Source organism: Staurois parvus, unplaced genomic scaffold (assembly GCF_062004578.1).
Source record: "Staurois parvus isolate SC_StPar_1 unplaced genomic scaffold, SC_StPar_1.0 ptg000091l, whole genome shotgun sequence".
Lineage (NCBI taxonomy): Eukaryota > Metazoa > Chordata > Amphibia > Anura > Ranidae > Staurois > Staurois parvus.
This window is the reverse complement of record NW_028317887.1, coordinates 3,355,971-3,375,290: the sequence shown is the minus strand read 5'-3', so window position 1 is coordinate 3,375,290 and position 19,320 is coordinate 3,355,971. Positions and strand designations below refer to the sequence as shown.

General features: G+C 39.9%; 1 protein-coding gene across 14 annotated transcripts in view; it reads left to right on the top strand.

Annotated features, from left to right (window-relative positions):
• Window positions 1-19,320, top strand: part of MAPK10 (mitogen-activated protein kinase 10) — a 355,889-nt gene that overhangs the window by 283,147 nt on the left and 53,422 nt on the right. The gene's annotated exons all lie outside the window — the stretch shown is intronic.

Here is a 19,320-nt window from a genome sequence, read left to right as displayed (position 1 = left end):
GTAAGTATAGTAATATTCCCCCATAGTAAGCATAGTAATTAATCCCCCATATAGTAATTCATCCCCCATATAGTAATTCATCCCCCATATAGTAATTCATCCCCCATAGTAATTCATCCCCCATATAGTAATTCATCCCCCATAGTAATTCATCCCCCATATAGTAATTCATCCCCCCTATAGTAATTCATCCCCCCTATAGTAATTCATCCCCCATATAGTAATTCATCCCCCATAGTAATTCATCCCCCATATAGTAATTCATCCCCCATAGTAATTCATCCCCCATATAGTAATTCATCCCCCATAGTAATTCATCCCCCATATAGTAATTCATCCCCCATATAGTAATTCATCCCCCATAGTAATTTATCCCCCATATAGTAATTCATCCCCCATATAGTAATTCATCCCCCCTATAGTAATTCATTCCCCATATTAATTCTTCCCCCATATTAATTCATTCCTCATATAGTATTTCATCCCCCATATAGTAATTCATCCCCCATATAGTAATTCATCCCCCATAGTAATTCATCCCCCATATAGTAATTCATCCCCCATAGTAATTCATCCCCCATATAGTAATTCATCCCCCCTATAGTAATTCATCCCCCCTATAGTAATTCATCCCCTATATAGTAATTCATCCCCCATAGTAATTCATCCCCCATATAGTAATTCATCCCCCATAGTAATTCATCCCCCATAGTAATTCATCCCCCATATAGTAATTCATCCCCCATAGTAATTCATCCCCCATAGTAATTCATCCCCCATATAGTAATTCATCCCTCATATAGTAATTCATCCCCCATATAGTAATTCATCCCCCATATTAATTCATCCCCCATATAGTAATTCATCCCCCATATAGTAATTCATCCCCCCTATAGTAATTCATTCCCCATAGTAATTCATCCCCCATATAGTAATTCATCCCCCATAGTAATTCATCCCCCATATAGTAATTCATCCCCCATATAGTAATTCATCCCCCCTATAGTAATTCATTCCCCATATTAATTCATCCCCCATATTAATTCATCCCTCATATAGTATTTCATCCCCCATAGTACTATTCCCCCCCAAGTAGTAAGCCAAGTCCCCCTGTGTCAATTTACTTACCTTTGCTCCGCGCGTTCCTCTCGCCGTGTTCCCGCGCCGTTCCGGTCTTCAGGGCGGACTGTGAGAGGAGCCTAGCTCCTCTCACGTTCGTCACGCTGCCCCGCCTACACACATCCTGACAGCCAATGTATCACGCTCCGCGGGCCGGATTAAAAGGTCCGCCGGGCCGTATACGGCCCGCAGGCCGTAGTTTGCCCATTGCTGGTATAGACCGTGTTAATCAGAACAAACACAGATACCCAACCCCTTCATAAACAAAAGAAAAATATCTAGAATTTTTTTCTTGCTGGAGGGTGTAGAATAGAGCATCTAAAAAAAGGCAATGTTTAGATATTTAGTTATGCTATGTGAATGGAGACATGAAATCTATTTAAAGTAGGTATTATGCCAAATTGGCTGCAAAAGTCAAATACAGTTTAAACATTCAGTAACTCTATAACTAAGCCTATTCTTGGGTGAATGCATTAGCTGAAGAGCCCAAGTAGATGAAGAGTGATTACTTCTATAATAAAGTATAATTGCAAAGTTAGGTTTGAAGTGCTGTAGGCAAGCTGTTATAACACATGGTCACTGGTGTAAAATAGATCTCACTTCCCTCCATTGTTGACTGTATGCGTTTGCTCAGTGGCATAAAAACTCCTGTGAACACAGTTGAAAACACAACCTACTCCTCTTCCCTCATCTCGCTTCTCTCCTGAACCCCTGCCATTCTGTCCCTACCTAAAACAATATAGGCACACATTAGGCTTGTTCTCACAGGTATCCAAGAGCTAGTAAAAGCAGGTGGTTGAGTATTGCCCCCTGACCCCTCACCTAAATCAGGACATGCAGCTGCTCAGAGCTGTACACATGGTTTGCTTCACAGCCGTAGAAAGTATTAAATGGTATGTCGCTTTTAGCAGTCGGTACTGCCGTTGCATGCAGCCAATTCAAATGAATGGGGCTACACTAGAACCGCCCTGCAACCGCGTACAATGCACACAGTTGCAGCATGGTGGCTCAGCATTTTGAGGGTTAAGCGGGCAATGAGAAGGCAACATATTCCTCCTCACTGACTTTCAATACGTGGACTGCTTTTCAGAGGGGCAGCAGTATAACCACACGTGTGAACAAACTCTTAGTGCTATAAATATATAAAATGGAATAACTACAGTTGACCCTTTTCTTGCAATTTGTGCCTTGGTTTTAACGCAGCTTGTTTTGGAACTTCTAATGCTACTAAAAAGTGTCAGATGCTTCTTCAGCCCGTCATCCCAAAGCTGATCTCCACTCCCCCCCCTCTCCATGCACTGAGATCACCAGAACTCTCTGCTGATAAACGTGGAGTCTAGATCGGTCAAGCCTCAATCTCTGGTGACCTCTTGCTAGGGTGACACAGCAACGTCTGAGAGTAATGGCCAGTTGTGTCTGCTCGCACCAAAATCTTGTTTGTTTTTCTTGAATTGAATAGATCAGGCTAAGCAGGGGACATTTTATGTGAGAGCAGTGAGGTTCCAAATGAGGTTTAATGTTAAAAAATGTAAAGTAATGCATTTGAGGGCAAACAATATGAATGCAAGTTACTGTACATGCTAAGGGGAGAACTTCTGGGGGAATCCAGGATGGAAAAGGATCTGGGGGTCCTAGTAGATGACAGACTCAGCAATGGCATGCAATGCCAAACTGCAGAAAGGAAAGCTAGCAGAATAAATTAAAAAAATGCAGCGCAGTACTATAAACTCAAATACAGAGCTAAATAAATCCAACGTGCATATGTGAATAGTGAAAACAGAAAATTGTGCTTTGTGACAATAATATGTGCTACATCAAAATAAATATCAACACATATACTTAAATATCCATTAAACTGCATATACCAGTTAATAGTTACCAGCTAAATGAATAGTGTATACAAATACCAAATGAACCGTACAAAATAGTGAACTGTCCCTTGAACACTCCAATATCTTCACATGTGCTTGTGTGGTATATCTCCTGTGCATCGTGTTCCAAATATACCATCAACAAGTGTCCCAATATTATGGTATCAAAAATGCTGGTGAACCATCCCTTTAAATCCGCTGTGCTCCAAGTGGATCTGTGTGATCACACTACTGCATACACATATACAGTGCTCCCGTGTCACCCCTTAGTGCTTAACCACCTCTGACACACTATTGCGCTCACTTTCAGGTTTGACCTGAATACTCAGGTCAAACTACGCCTTTCCCTTTAACCCGGAAGGGTATTCTGGTGCAGAGATCTTCACCACCATCAGCACTTAAAATCTCCAAAATGCTCCACAGACATATGAAAAAAATGCTCCATATAGTGAAGTATAGGCAAATGCAACCAACTTTATTAAAATACTGATCAAAATACACTCACATTTAAAAGTCTCCACCTGGGACACTTTTAAATGTGAGTGACGTGCCGTAACACGTAGGGTATGCCGATTACGTCAAGCCGTAAACCGGAAGTGCACATGCCACCATTTTGGATAAGGGATCCATGCACTTTTTTATTCAACAATGCTACTGTATAGTGAGTCTTTGATCCTGTAGTGTCAGTCAATATAGATCCTCAGTGGTAATTCTAACATATTGAATAATCTATTCAGTTTCAGGGAGTATAAGAAGACACGGGGCCACATAATGAAATTGGAAGAGAGGCGGTTTAACCTTAAATTGCCTCAGGGGTTTTTCACTGTCAGAGGGGTAGGGATGTGGAACTCACTTCCACAATTGATGGTATCAGCAGGGAGTGTTGATAGTTTAAAAAAATCTTAGATGGGCATCTTAGTAAACACAATATACAGGGATACGGGATATGATTCTTGATACGAACACATACAAAACCACATGGGTTGAACTGGATGGACTATTGTAATTATTCAACTTTACCAACTATGTAGCAGTGCATAGGGGGAACAGCTGCGGGTTGATAGGCCGAGGAAGTCTTTTGCACATTCAGATAGTGTCAGAGATTCCACCACAGATTGCTTAGAAATGGAGGCACAGGTTGCAAAAAATAAGAAACTCTAAGTGTTTTTTTTCTCAAAACAGAGTTTGTATAGTTTTATGGAGTGACAGTTGGGTTGATTTATTAAAGGCAAACAGGCTTTTCACTTTGCAAGGGAATTTCTCCTTAGAATAGCAAACACAGCGAAAATTCACTTTTCAAAGGATACCTAATCATAGTCAAGGAAAACAAAAAAAACAGTATTTTTTCTTGTGGGAAACATTGGGATCCACACTCCAAAGTCAGCCTGGAACCGATGTGTGAAAGGTCAGCTTCAGGTGTTCCCCTGCCAAACCATGCCTCATCCTCCTGCGATTAAGCCCATGGGATGGTGAAATGTTTTAGGGGCATAGCCTGGAAAGAAACAAACTGAAGCTGACCTTTCACACTTTGACACTGGGCTGATTGCTAGAATGTGGCTCCCTATCTGTTCCATAATCAATTTTGGCCAGCCCCACTGGACACCGACAACATGCAGCATTGGAGTCATCAGATTTCTTACATGTTGGTGCTTAGAGTGGTGCTCTATGGGTTTCTTTAGGATTGCAGTATTTCTGCTTGCACATGATTGAATGCTGGGAGTCCTCAGAGCTTAAGACACCCTCCATTAGCACTATTAATCTCTCGCTCTGATCCCCACTGTGGCACAGCCAAAACCCTGTAACTTTTAGGGGAACACATATCAAACCCTCTCCACCCCATAATGCAGCACATGGAGCTCGAAAGGCCTGTTAAAAGGCCCAAGCACTGTTGTGTTGTAAATATGTCAAAGAACGTCCAAGTATAATTGGGATTAGAATAGAGCTATAGGGTAGGTTTTGCCAACTAAGGGTTCTTACCAACAAATGGAGGGAAGGGGTGAAATATGGATACATCTGCCATCCAGACAGTTGATGAGGCAGAGAGCCAACACCATAAACAACATCATAAGGGTATGCAAGGCATGGAGCAGGACATAAATAATATACAAAGTCACTGAGGTACTTGGCATAGGGCTGGGACTGCAAATGCAAGATGTTCTACAAGATAGTATGATAATTTCACAGCAGCTGGCCAATGAGAAGATACCATTAAATACCCACAGGAAAAGTATAAACAACACCAAGGTGGAGGAGGTTGTAGACACAAGGTAAAGGACAGGGAGAAACACCTTAAGAGGCAGGAAAATACACCTGATAGAGGGAAGCCAGGAGAGGGAGTACCTAGATGGGAGATAGAACAGAATTCAGGGCAAGTTCTCAGAGAGAAGAAACAAAATATAATCCAGGCATTTTTTCTTATAACAACTTATTCGATAATATGGCTACTTTTAGGCCCTATCAATTATGTCTACTTGGACAGTCCTTCAAGATTCAGTAGACATATGCTTTGAGTATAGGTCTTGACTGCATACATAATGTATATACTGTACATTATTGGAGAGATTTTTTTGAGTGCAGCTGTCAGAACTTACTAGAACATTACTTGATAGCAGTATTTTAATCAATGGAGCTATACACCAGCTTCCTGTTAAAATAATTAGGTTATAGAGAAAGGAGTTGCTTGCTTAAATACTAAATATAAATGTACATTTTCTTAAAATATTTTTGAAAATGGGACATTAGTGAGATTGTATGAAAAAGGAATATGCATTAGCGCAAATATGGTTATTTACCTATAATGGTGTATATTTTAAGCCTTGATCTATAAAAGAACAATGTTTTCAGGTATCAGCAAGTGTAAAGATGTTAAACTAACTTGAATATGTTGAACATAATGAACAGTCTTTCTGGAGAAAGACATGTCAGATTTTTGTGTATACATATATTATACAGGGTGTACCTAAAGTCCGGACAGATATGAAATATCACTAACTATATGTTTTTTTTTCTCAATAAGCATTTCAGCTATATGTCCAGATTTTAAGGACATCCTGTAGATCACCAAGACCTAATCCTTGCTTAAACATGGCATTTGTTTATTGAGCCTTTTTCCCCAGCATGGAAACGTAAATGTGCTTATATCTCAGTTCTGCAACCCACCTGAAGTCTAAGCTGTTTAATGGATCTGTTTTTTAGAGAGAAGAGGAATGGGTTCTCTTTTTATACAGACAGAGGGTTTTTGTCCTGCAGGAATAATGTAATCCACTAACTAATGTCCTCCAGAAGCTATAGACTTCTGTTCAAGTGCTTCAGTTCATCAACAGAATTTCAGAGATCAAGGTTAATATCTCATGCTTTTCATGAGTGTCTTAGCAACCACTTCCACCCACATGCATCCATTTGTCTACATAGGATGTACACTTGAATACTTAGAGCTCCATCTTCTGTTCACATTGTAGAACACAATTGTCTTATATGAGCTCTCATGTACATGTTGGCTTTACTTGTATTACTTGTATTATTATTATACAGGATTTATATAGTGCCAACAGTTTGCTCAGCACTTTACAATATAACGGGAGACAATACAGCAACAATACAGTTCAATACAAGAGGGATAGGAGGGCCCTGCTCCTTGGAGCTTACAATATTATAATAACCACTATAGTTTTTAACATCAAACCCTTATCAATTTTCAGTATGCCTTTTTTATTTTAAGGAACATAAATCCCTTATTAATTTGCAGTATGCTTTTTTTATTTTAAGGATATCACATTTATCATCGTTAATGCATATAATAGGATAAAGCATTATGCTTGTATTCATAAAACAGATTTAAGAAAGATTAAAAAATAAAGCAACTCTGTGCAAAAATTCTTTTGAAATAGATGGTTTCGTTGTGGTTTCATGAGTATGTATTTGTGAGTAGGTATGAAAAATTTAGGCCATGATGATTGTAAATGTTTAATTCATTTGAATATCAGCATGCAAGTAATGGCAAGAAGCAGTATGTTATGTTTCCATGGCGCTGATGGTATTGGAAGGGTTAAAGTTTTTTCTTCTCCAATTTGTTTCACCATTTAGCATGCATTGCTATAAATATGGTATTATATTTTGATAAATGGAAGAATCCACCAGCAAATTACTCCCTGTGTGCACATTCTCAAGTTTGGTTCCCTTGCTGCTTGTTTGCCGTGCTGGGGTTTTATAAATTTTACTTAGAATAACAAAGGGTTTTGTTCCATTTTTTTTCTTAAGCAGTTTAAAATGTCTGGAATACTACCATACTGTGCAATAACTATATATTTACACCCTTGTGGAATGTGGAAGGATAAGGCTTAACGTCTGATATAAGCTTTCATCAGTGAAAAAGATTTGTAAATCAGCTGTTGAAATGGTATCCAATGCCTTTATAACATATGACACCAGTTCCTCTTTGATGAATCAAGTGACATCATCATATCTTATTTATTGACAGTGAATCAGAAATCACTCAGTATGCCGCATCTCACTTTTGATATCACATATTGTATTGTGTTGATCTCTCAAAGCACACTGCAGCAGGTCTCTAGGGATGAAATCAGTATGGTAGGGGTCCCCATGCTTGCTGGGTCTTTACAATGGAGATACCAGCCCGCATGCCTTTTCAAACTTTTTTTTTAGTTTTGGAATAAAAAATAAAGCTGTATAAAAAGGAACATTGACCTGTTTTGTATTCAAAATATGTAAAAATGATGATTTCAGCACTATGAAGAGCTGTGGCTGGCACATCTATTGAACTTACAGTACCTGCTAAAAAAAAAAGCTCCTGTATTTAAAACACTCACCAGATACTAACTTATTGTACTTAGCCTAGGTTCACATTTGAATGGGCTGCTGGAAGTCCCCGACTGTGTTTTTAAAAAATTGTGCTACACCAAATTGCATGGTGCAGCAGCATTATGAGATCTGGCACACACAAAAATGTGCTGCATTTGCCGATGAATGGGGGTGCCATTAAGAACTAATTAATGGCAATTAATGAATTAGATTGTAAGCTCTAACGGGCAGGGGCCTCTGATTCCTTCTGTATTAAATTGTTTATAATTGTACTGCCTGCCCTTATGTTCCCTATAATAATAATTATTGGCACCCCTTCGTGCATGCAAAATCATGCATTCCTGAATGGCCCAAGTGTAAACCTGATCTTAAAGTAAAACTAAAGGCAAAACTTTTTTTGGTTCTCAATAGAGTGCAGGGGAATTAGAACACCTGTCAATTTTTATTGCAGTCTGTACCCCCGTTAGGGAGATTTACCCTCTCTATTTGTCGTTTTTACCATTATCATTGAAAGTGGAAGTAATGAAAATCCCAAATTTTGGGTTCTCCCGAAAAAAGTTATAGAGGGGAAATCTTCCAATGGGGACAATAGTTCTGATGGCCTGGGGGTCCCCAAGGAATGCACTTAATTTTCAAGGATTTTCCTTCACTTCTTGTTTGGCTATGGGACAGGAAGTGAAGGGAAATCTCTGCAATGGGACACAGATGGTGTAAAAAAAATTTGACAGGGGTTATAATCCTCACTTGCTCTAGCCAAAATGAAAAAAAATGTTTTGACTATAGTTGTAGTTTAGAGCATATTCACACTTGCATGACTTGTAGTGTGACTTTTGGGTCCAAAGTCGTATAACAGGTTGCACCCCATATTTCCCAATGAGTACCATTCATTTCTGTGCAACTTCAAGTCATAGCGACTTGAAAGTACGCTCTGCACTTCTTTGGTCTGACTTTATTGCGACTTGAGGGCCATAGACTTCAATGTAAACCCTCCAAAGTTGCATGAAAGTCGCACCTGAATGATATACATGTGACTTGCAGGGCCCTCTTTAGGGAGGGGCAAAAGGGACAACTGCCCTGGGCGCAGTCATTGTTGTGGTCCCCAAAGTAGCTTCCTCATACTTGCCAACTGTACTGGTTTACATCCCCTTGTCCCTTGAAGTCTTTGTCTTGGTGTCAGATATATCATTGTGAAGTGTTGTCACTGCCCAGCTCTGCCTAATACCATGTACAGATGACTCATGCATACAGCCTGTGTCAGCATTCACATGTAAATAACAGCTGCTTTGATAGGTAAATAGCGCTTGAAATGTGACATTCATATGTAAATAGTGGCAGCATTTGTGCCCCCCAGATTCCAGCCACCAACACCTCTGCTTGTGGTCAGTGTAAATTCCCCCTTACATTGGTGGCCAGTGTAAAAAAATGCATTGGTTATTGATGTAAAATCCCCGATTACATTGGTTGTGAGTGTAAATTATTCATTACATTGGTGGTCAGTGTAAATTACCCATTACATTGATGGCCAGTGTAAATTTCCCTTTACATTGGTGGTAAGTTCAGAATCACCCTTACACTGGTGGTCAGTGTAAATCCCCCTTACATTGGTCATCAGTTATAATCCCCCCTAACATTAGTGGTCGGTGTAGAAATGTCACCTTCCATCCCCATCCAGCACTACCACTGATCCCATCCACTCCAAACACTGTCATTGATCCCATCCCCCCAAGCACTGCCACTTATCCCATCCCCCCATCAGCACTGTCACTCATCCCATCCCCCCATTGGCACTGTCACTCATCCCATCCCCCCAGCACTGCCACTCATCCCATCCCCCCAGCACTGCCACTCATCCCATCCTCCCCACCACTGCCACTGATCCCATCCCCCCACCACTGCCACTGATTCCATGAATTCTCCCCCTAGCACTGCCACTGATCACACCCCCCTTTGATCCCAGGAGTCCTAGGAGTTTTCTGTCTATTGGTGGGTCCCCTAACCTTCTCAGTCCATGGCATGCAGGCAGTGAGGTGCTGTAACCTTCAACAACCAATCAGTGAGATGTAATTAAGTGTTGTAAACTCTAGCAATCAATCAGTGATTGGCAAGGATGTACAGTAACCTCTAGCAACCAATGGGTGAGAGGTAATAATGTGCAGTAACCTCTAGCAACCAACCAGTGACCAGTAATGTTGTGCAGAAACCTCTAGCAACCAATCAGTGAGCAGTAAGGATGTGCAGTAACCTATAGCAACCAATCAGTGAGCAGTAATGATGTGCAGTAACCTCTAGCAATCAATCAGCAAGCAGAAATAATCTGCTGTAACCTCTAGCAACTAATCATTGAGCTGTAATGTGTGCTGTAACCTCTAGCAACCAGTCAGTGAGTGCTAATGATATGCTGTAACCTCCGACAATCAATTGCAATTGCTGCCTGATCTGCTGCAGTAAACTGATTTTGAATTTAGTTGCTATTCGTTTTATATCTCAGAGCAGGTGGAGAGCAAAATTACATTGGTGGGGGTAAGAAAATGTTTGCCCAGGGTCCAAGCAATATTAAAGATGGCCCTACTGACTTATGTGTGACTTGCGTGTGCCTTTGTAGAGCACAAACAATCATCCTTGGCCAAAGCCAAAGTCTCACTCATCCAAAGTTGCATCAAAATCACATCAAAGTCACATCAAGTCACACTGTAAAGTCGCAATGAAAATCGCACGATTTTGAAGTTGCACAAGTGTGAATGGAGCCTTAAGACACTTGTACTCAGTGAAGTTGTTGCAAATGTTACCACATATAGCAAACATAATGTACTTCCACTGATGAATATATATAAATACTGTATGTTCTTAAGATGCCTTTCCCACTTTTGTGATGAAGGAATGCAAGCAAAATCATGTACATTCCCCAGCACACAAAAACATGCATCCTTTTTTGCAGGCATGCTGCAGTGCCATTTGTTCTTGGAGTGCATAATTGCCTTCATATGTCTTATGTTTCTATTTTTTGTAAAGTATAAATATTTGATGAGCCATTAGAGCCATTATCTTCTACCCTTTTTTATTCATTGTTAGGGAAATCTTTCACAACTTAGGAGATGCCCGGAAGAAAATATATATAGCTATCTTTTATTCTCTCGGCAATAATAATGAAATATTAAGGAATTATGTTCCAGATATTTTCAATGAACATTTAGAAAAGGGAATATATTTTTTAGAATTATTACATTTTAAAAATCAACTAAGATTAAAAATGCTTTAAAATGACACTGGATATATATATGTATGGATATATATATATATACAGGTGAAACTCGAAAAATTAGAATATCGTGCAAAAGTTCATTTATTTCAGTAATGCAACTTGTAGGTGAAACTGATATATGAGATAGACTCATTACATGCAAAGCAAGATAGTTCAAGCCGTGATTTGTCATAATTGTGATGATTATGGCTTACAGCTCATGAAAACCCCAAATCCACAATCTCAGAAAATTAGAATATTGTGAAAAGGTGCAATATTCTAGGCTCAAAGTGTCCCACTCTAGTCAGCTAATTAAGCCATAACACCTGCAAAGGGTTCCTGAGCCTTTAAATGATCTCTCAGTCTGGTTCAGTAGGAATTCTAATCATGGGAAAGACTGCTGACCTGACAGTTGTGCAGAAAACCATCATTGACACCCTCCATAAGGAGGGAAAGCCTCAAAAGGTAATTGCAAAAGAAGTTGGGATGTTCCCAAAGTGCTGTATCAAAATACATTAATAGAAAGTTATGTGGAAGGGAAAAGTGTGGAAAAAAAAGGCAGGGATGACCGCAGCCTAGAAAGGATTGTCAGGAAAAGGCCATTCAAAAGTGTTGGGGACTGAGGCTGGAGTCAGTGCATCAAGAGCCACCACACACAGACGGATCCTGGACATGGGCTTCAAATGTCGTATTCCTCTTGTTAAGCCGCTCCTGAACAACAAACGTCAGAAGCGTCTTACCTGTCTAAGGAAAAACATACCTGGTCTTTTGCTCAGTGGCCCAAAGTCCTCTTTTCTGATGAGAGCAACTTTTGCATCTCATTTGGAAACCAAGGACCCAGAGTATGGAGGAAGAATGGAGAGGCACACACTGCAAGATGCTTGAAGTCCAGTGTGAAGTTTCCACAGTCTGTGTTGATTTGGGGAGCCATGTCATCTGCTGGTGTTGGTCCACTGTGCTTCATTAAGTCCAGGGTCAACGCAGCCATCTACCAGGAGATTTTGGAGCACTTCATGCTTCCTTCCGCAGACAAGCTTTATGGGGATGCTGACTTTATTTTCCAGCAGGACTTGGCACCTGCGCACACTGCCAAAAGCACCAAAACCTGGTTCAATGACCGTGGGATTACTGTGCTTGATTGGCCAGCAAACTCGCCTGACCTGAACCCCATAGAGAATCTATGGGGCATTGCCAAGAGAAAGATGAGAGACATGAGACCAAACAATGCAGAAGAGCTGAAGGCCGCTATTGAAGCATTCTGGTCTTCCATAACACCTCAGCAGTGCCACAGGCTGATAGGTTCCATGCCACGCCGCATTGAGGCAGTAATTGCTGCAAAAGGGGCCCAAACCAAGTACTGAGTACATATGCATGCTTATACTTTTCAGAGGTCTGATATTGTTCTATGCACAATCCTTGTTTTATTGATTGCATGTAATATTCTAATTTTCTGAGATTGTAGATTTGGGGTTTTCATGAGCTGTAAGCCATAATCATCACAATTATGACAAATCATGGCTTGAACTATCTTCTTTTGCAGGTTATGAGTCTATCTCATATATTAGTTTCACCTTTCAAGTTGCATTACTGAAATAAATGAACTTTTGCACAATATTCTAATTTTTCGAGTTTCACCTGTATATATATATGTATGTATATATATATATATATACACGCGTGTGTATGTGTATATTTTTATATATATATATATATATATATATATATATATATACGCGTGTGTATGTGTGTATATATATATATATATACGGGTGTGTATGTGTATATATATATATATATATATATATATATATATATATATACAGTCAGGTCCATAAATATTGGGACATCGACACAATTCTAACATTTTTGGCTCTATACACCACCACAATGGATTTGAAATGAAACGAACAAGATGTGCTTTAACTGCAGACTGTCAGTTTTAATTTGAGGGTATTTACATCCAAATCAGGTGAACAGTGTTGGAATTACAACACTTTGCATATGTGCCTCCCACTTCTTAAGGGACCAAAAGTAATGGGATAGAGTAATAATCATAAATCAAACTTTCACTTTTTAATACTTGGTTGCAAATCCTTTGCAGTCAATTACAGCCTGAAGTCTGGAATGCATAGACATCACCAGACGCTGGGTTTCATCCCTGGTGATGCTCTGCCAGGCCTCTACTGCAACTGTCTTCAGTTCCTGCTTGTTCTTGGGGCATTTTCCCTTCAGTTTTGTCTTCAGCAAGTGAAATGCATGCTCAATTGGATTCAGGTCAGGTGATTGACTTGGCCATTGCATAACATTCCACTTCTTTCCCTTAAAAAACTCTTTGGTTGCTTTTGCAGTATGCTTTGGGTCATTGTCCATCTGCACTGTGAAGCAGTGTCCAATGAGTTCTGAAGCATTTGGCTGAATATGAGCAGATAATATTGCCCAGAACACTTCAGAATTCATCCTGCTGCTTTTGTCAGCAGTCACATCATCAATAAATACAAGAGAACCAGTTCCATTGGCAGCCATACATGCCCACGCCATGACACTACCACCACCATGCTTCACTGATGAGGTGGTATGCTTAGGATCATGAGCAGTTCCTTTCCTTCTCCATACTCTTCTCTTCCCATCACTCTGGTACAAGTTGATCTTGGTCTCATCTGTCCATAGGATGTTGTTCCAGAACTGTGAAGGCTTTTTTAGATGTCGTTTGGCAAACTCTAATCTGGCCTTCCTGTTTTTGAGGCTCAACAATGGTTTACATCTTGTGGTGAACCCTCTGTATTCACTCTGGTGAAGTCTTCTCTTGATTGTTGACTTTGACACACATACACCTACCTCCTGGAGAGTGTTCCTGATCTGGCCAACTGTTGTGAAGGGTGTTTTCTTCATCAGGGAAAGAATTCTTCGGTCATCCACCACAGTTGTTTTCCGTGGTCTTCCGGGTCTTTTGGTGTTGCTGAGCTCACTGGTGCATTCCTTCTTTTTAAGAATGTTCCAAACAGTTGTTTTGGCCATGCCTAATGTTTTTGCTATCTCTCTGATGGGTTTGTTTTGTTTTTTCAGCCTAATGATGGCTTGCTTCACTGATGGTGACAGCACTTTGGATCTCATCTTGAGAGTTGACAGCAACAGATTCCAAATGCAAATAGCACACTTGAAATGAACTCCGGACCTTTTATCTGCTCATTGTAATTGGGATAATGAGGGAATAACACACACCTGGCCATGGAACAGCTAAGAAGCCAATTGTCCCATTACTTTTGGTCCCTTAAAAAGTGGGAGGCACATATGCAAACTGTTGTAATTCCTACACCGTTCACCTGATTTGGATGTAAATACCCTCAAATTAAAGCTGACAGTCTGCAGTTAAATTACATCTTGTTCGTTTAATTTCAAATCCATTGTGGTGATATATAGTGCCAAAAATGTTGGAATTGTGTCGATGTCCCAATATTTATGGACCTGACTGTATATTTATTCCAGTACAATGCACATTTACACATACCTACAGTATATCCTTTTGTTTTTTGCCTTACAGCATTACAGAGCCCTAAGAAGAAGGGCATGGAGGTTAATAGAGTAATGCTACTACTACATAGTTGGTTTTACTGAATATCTCATTCTGCCTGCAGTGTACGAGGGCAGCTTACTAAAGCTGAAGCAACAAAAGAATGGGTTTGCACATCAAAACCCAATTTCCTTTTCCTAGTGCTGGTTTGGCAATATAGGTTAAAACATTATTAAGGTTTTCTTCAGATTTCATAAACTAGCCGGATATTATTTTTAGAAAGGAAATAGTAAAAAACAGCATAGACTGGTGCATGACTGCTCTTCCTATACTGCCATGATAGGTCTCATGGGTGTGAACTGTGTTGCAGTTTAACAACCTGTAATTGTTAGAACTGCAAGTAATGGTGTGGCACAGCCAGGGGCAGATGATGCCCTCCTACCACGTGTAAATTAACTACAGCGGAATGTGATTTAGTTGTTCTACAGTTTACAGTCAGCTAATTCAATAAGCTTGCAAATCGCAGCTCACCACATTGCACAATAAAAAAAAATACATTTTCTGTACTCCATTGTTCCCACTTAGGCAGCTTCTGCAAAGCAATCTGTGGTGGATCACTTTCCAGAAGATTGCCCAGCAGCCTCTGTCAGGCAGTCAGGAGGCGATCCTTCCACCTCCTGAATACCTTTTTATTTTTTTGCTTTTTTTTCTTGAATAGTGATTTTTAATGGGACTACTGCACTGCAAGCTGCTTGCTGTGGGGGCACCCGACAGAAGGGACGTCGGTGTGGGACCCAAGAAGAGGAGGATCCAGGCAGCTCTGTGCAAAACCACAGTACACAGCAGGAAAGTATAGACATGTTTGTTATTTAAAAAAAAAAAACCTTTAGAATCACTTTACTTAGTTTCATCCAGTGCAATTTATTGCAGGCATTTATATAGAGCTGTCAATATACACAACTCTTTACATATACTGTATATTGTAAGCTCGAAAGAGCAGGGCCCTTGATCCCCTCATGTTTTGCATTGTATTGGTATTGTTCTGTCACATGTTCTGTCTCCCTTTTGTAATGTACAGCGCTGAGCGAACTATTGGCGCTTTATAAATACTGTATAATAATAATAATAATAATAATAATAATATTGTACACTCATATCAGTTCCTGCCCTCATGGAGCTTACAATCTAAGGTCCCTAACTCACATATATACACATACTAGGACCAATTTAGACAGGAGCCAATTAACCTACTAGCTTGTCTTTGGAGTGTGGGAGGAAACTAGAGTACCAAGAGGAAACAACACAGGCACAGGGAGAACATGCAAACTCCATGCAGGTAGTGCCATGGCTAAAATTCAAATTGACGCTAGAGCTGCTAGGTGGAAGTGCTAACCACTTAGCCACTGTGCTACCTTAAATCAACCACAAAACCTGCATAACACATATTTGTAATTAAAAATAGGTTTTAAATTAGATCCCTTTTGCTTGCATATAGTGTACTGTACCATCAAGACCTAACAATGATATTTGGATGTCTTCATATGGGCTGAAAATCTAAGTGATGACGTACAGTGGTTGTTGAGGAAGGTGCTGCCTGTGATACATATTTGGTTCTTTGAATGTCAATAAGTTCACCTACCAGTCTGTCTCAGCATAGTTGATTGCAGAGTAAGGCTCCATGCACACTGGCTTAAAATCGCTGCTTCTACAGGAGTTTTGTGTTTTGCTTGTAGTAGCAGCTCAGTATTGTCCTATGTGTCTATGCACATTAGGATGATTAGAGGCATATTTCAACTGCTTCCCCGCCACCCTATAGTAGATGTACTGCTACAGGGCGGCAGGGCTGCGCAAAATGACGTGTATATATACATGCACAGCAGAGAAATACACAGCAGCAGGTTTCCCTAGTAAAACACATACAGCACACAATGTAAAACAGCACACAGTTAACCTTTTGATCAACCCAGATGTTATCCCCTTCCTGCCCAGTGTCATTAGTACAGTATCAGTGCTTTTTATTAGCACTGATCACTGTATTAGTGTCATTGGGATGTCAGTGGCAGCTAGTCAGTTCCCACCCAGTGTCAGAATGCCGTAGTCAGAACGCAGTCCCTCAGTCCCGCTATAAGTCGCTGATCGCCGCCATTATTAGTATAAAAAAAAAAATTAATTCCAGTATATATACCGCCATTTGTAGACACTATAACTTTCACGTAAACCAATTAATTTACATGGCATTTTTTTTAGCAAAGACATGTAGCAGAATACATTTTTATTGTTTGTTTCTTTTCAAAATTGTTGGTCTTTTTTTGTTTAAAGCGCAAAAAATAAAAACTGCACAGGTGGTCAAATACCACCAAAAGAAAGCTCTATTTGTGGGGAAAAAATGACATAAATTTTGTTTATATGCAGTGTTGCATGACCACGCAATTGCCAGTTAAATAACGCAGCACTGTATCGCAAAATATGGCCTGGTCAGGAAGGGGGGTAAATCCCCTGGAGGGCAAGTGGTTAAGCTGAAATTTTAGACGCAGGAAAAAACCATTCTGGTTTGCATTTTTGATTGGAGATTTCTAGCAGAAAAAACACTAAACACTCTTGAACTCTTCTAAACTGTGTACAAAAACATACACTCTATAACAGTGCTTTGTTCTACCAAGGGAACTGGCGTTTTTTTAATCCCAGTCTGCATGGAGCCTTAGACTGAAACTGAAAACAATCATACGGCTATCATAGATTTCCTATGAAAATTAATGAGCTGAGTCTTGTTAATCATTGAGTATTTCTTCATTGTAAGTAGAAACAGTTTGACTTTTTCATATTATTTCTTGCATTATTGCATTCAGGTGCATACATTAACACGATTTATGTAATTTTGGGTTTCTGTCCCCTAACTTTCTCACTGGGGCTTTATAAAACTCAATTACAACATTTAAAAAAAAAATCGAAAAGGGTTGGAATTCCTGTTGTATGGCTTTATGTTTTTTATGGCTGTGACTATAGCTTCTTATGTAACTGTGGCAGTCAGCCCTCACGTTTAATGTATTTTTCTACCAGGACAAGAAATGAGGCGAACAGGAGACGAGAAGGCACAGATTGTTCTGTTGCTGTCTCTTCTTACATTGCAGAGATTTTACATCACTTCCGGTACCTCAAATCCATATTATTATGATCCTGGATATAGGAAGTGAGGAAAAATCTCACCAATGGGAAGTTAGACACCATTTAAAAGGAGCTTGTACTGTAGAAGCTGCACTCCAAAAAAAGGCAACAAAGGGCAAAGGGCTAATTACAATTAACCCCAGTAGGCTATCTGTTACATTTTTTAATATACCATTTTAATGGTTTCTAGGGCTTTATCTACAGTACATGCTGATCACCTTATAGCAGATGTACTGCTACAGGGCAACTGCCCTGTGCAAAATCACACACACATATATATATATGTGCATTTCCAGGTACGACGACGCACACTGTCATTGGCTCCTGGAAATGTCAATCATCGGGTCCCGGCCAGTGACTCATGGCCGAGACTTGGTGATCAGCAGAGCAGCTGACAGGGAAGAGATGTGTGTGTAAACAACACAGATCTCTCCCCTGTCAGTGGAAATGTGCTGCTTTCTATCTCTCTGCAAAGCAGAGTGATAGAAAGAAGCACGTCCCCTAGTAAAACACTACACAGTAATCACAAAGCAGTACTCAATTAACCCTTTGATCGTCCCAGATTTTAACCCCTTCCTGCCCAGTGTCATTAGTACAGTGTCAGTGCTTTTTATTAGCACTGATCACAGTATTAGTGTCACTGGAGATGTCAGTAGCAGTTAGTCAGTTCCCACCCAGTGTCAGTTAGTGTCAGAAAGCCTGCAGTCTTGCACTAAGTAAACCAATTAATATACACTTCTTTTTTTTACCAAAGACATAAAGCAGAATACATTATGACCTAAATTTATGAAGAAATATGTTTTATAGCAAAAAGTCAAAAATATTGTTTGTTTCTTTTTTTTTTTTGCAAAATTGTCAGTCTTTCTTTGTTTATAGCGCAAGAAATACAAACCACAGAGATAATCAAATACCACCAAAAGAAATCTCTATTAGTGGGGGAAAAATGACGCAACTGTCAGTTAAAGTAACACAGCGCCGTATCACAAAAAATGGTCTGGTCAGGAAGGGGGGTAAATCTTTCAGAGGGTAAGTGGTTGTAAAGACTTTTTTCTACTCAAATGATTTCCTGACCAGTATTTCCTTTGCGCAACATGGAAGAAAGGGAATGGTTCTAAGCCCTATATACCAATTACGGTAATTAAGTAGGCCTAACTACTGCTGAATTAACTTTTGGGCATTCCCCTAAGGACATGTGTCTGCACGAAATGCATCAGGTGGAGCCTTTGTACTGACATCACGCCTCCGTCCCAAGTTTCGGTGGGCGTCTTGGTATGTTTGGCCGCAATTGCTTGTTTTGATTCTCTTTAACGCTTATTTTTAAAGAATTTTATATTCAATAAATACTACACTATATATGATCTTTTGGGATCCGTGTGGAGAGCACTTCCCTTCAGGCTCCTGGTTGTATCATCAGTGTCTTAGAGGAGTAAGAGAGGAAGGTCCCTGGGTTGTTGTATTACAGGCTATTGACCAGCTGCACTTGTTAAATTAACTTTCGAAAGAGCAGGGCCCTCGAACCCTTCGTGTATCACATTGTATTGTTATTGTACTGTTGCATGTACTTTCTCCCATTGTAATGTACAGCACTGAGCGAACTGTTGGCG